A 1,251-nucleotide genomic window follows, 5' to 3' on the forward strand; every position below is an offset into this window, starting at 1 on the left:
AGGCCCTTGAGCTTGCCAGGGAAGCGCTTATTCCACTGAGCCATCTCCCTGCCCCTCCCCCCTTTTTTCTATATATATTGGGAGTTAAACTCAGGACTTTGCACTTGCCTGGCAGGTTCTGTGCTACTGAGTTATATCCCGGGCAAAGCTGCTTTTTTTTTTGACAGGTTGTTGCTTTGTAGTCCACGCTCGTCTTGAACTTCTCTTTCAGCCCCTTCAGCACTGCAATTCCAGGCAGGGGTCACCACGACTGGCTCCAAAGCTCTTCTTAAGATTAGTTTCTTTGTGGCAGATGGTAATGAAACCTCTTTCCCAGCAGATCTGTGCTGTCTGACCTGCTAGCTGACCCTTTTCCTGAGGTCCCATCTCTGCGCTGGGAACAGTGGAAAGGGAGACGCTTCAGTCTTGGGCCCTGGGTGGAGGATGAGGGGGTCAGATGCTGGCAGGTGCTTGTCCATAAGGTGCAAAGAGGGGAGGAGAACCTAGGCAAGCTGGGAGGCAGATAGGATGTTTTCCCTTCTTGCTTCAAATCTCAAGAGCAGTCTCAGAGCTGTGGTTAGGGTGTGGCGGGCACTAGCATCCCCAAGAGGGCTTTGTAAAGCTCTGCTGGGCCTGCTCCCGAGTTTCTGAGTCAGTGGATGTAGAGCAGGCGTGAGAATTCATCCTTCTCACAGATGCCGGATGCGCCGTTGTTGGCCGGGTGGAATACACATCAAGAACCTCCATCTTAAACCAGCGATTGCCGTATACTGGGGGGGCCGATCTCTGTGTGGTTTCTTGTTTTGTTTCGTTAATGTTTTTAATTGCAGTTCTGGGGATGGAGGCCTGGGCTTTGCACGTGCAGTAGTTACTATTTGGCTGTTTAAGAAGTTTGCTCAACTATATTGGGCCTTGCATAATGTGTTCAAAATACTTGCACTTGTGTTCTTGTTTTGTGTTCTGTCTTTGCACGTAAAGAAGAGTTGCAAGCCACGCTTGGTGGCACGCTCCTGTAATCCAGTACTCTAGGAGGCTGAGGCAGGGAGATCACAAGTTTGAGCTCAGCCTGGCTACTTTATGGAGACTGTCTCAGAAACGGGCTGGGGAGGCAGCTCAGTGTGAAGGCCTTGAGTTCAGTCTCCAGTACTGAAGAGAAGACAGTAGAGACACGAGGGCCTTAAGAGACCAAGCATGGGCTGGTGAGATGGCTCAGTGATCTAAAGCACCTACTTAGAACAAGCTAAGCCAAGCAAAGCACAGGGACCGTGGTTC

At 50.7% G+C, this 1,251-nt stretch overlaps 1 protein-coding gene across 1 annotated transcript in view; it reads left to right on the forward strand.

Annotated features, from left to right (window-relative positions):
- The window catches only part of Mrpl10 (mitochondrial ribosomal protein L10), a 6,291-nt gene that overhangs the window by 1,216 nt on the left and 3,824 nt on the right, over positions 1-1,251 (forward strand). The gene's annotated exons all lie outside the window — the stretch shown is intronic.

Source organism: Octodon degus, unplaced genomic scaffold, assembly GCF_000260255.1.
Source record: "Octodon degus isolate 3935 unplaced genomic scaffold, OctDeg1.0 scaffold00056, whole genome shotgun sequence".
In the NCBI taxonomy this organism is placed as follows: Eukaryota; Metazoa; Chordata; class Mammalia; order Rodentia; family Octodontidae; genus Octodon; species Octodon degus.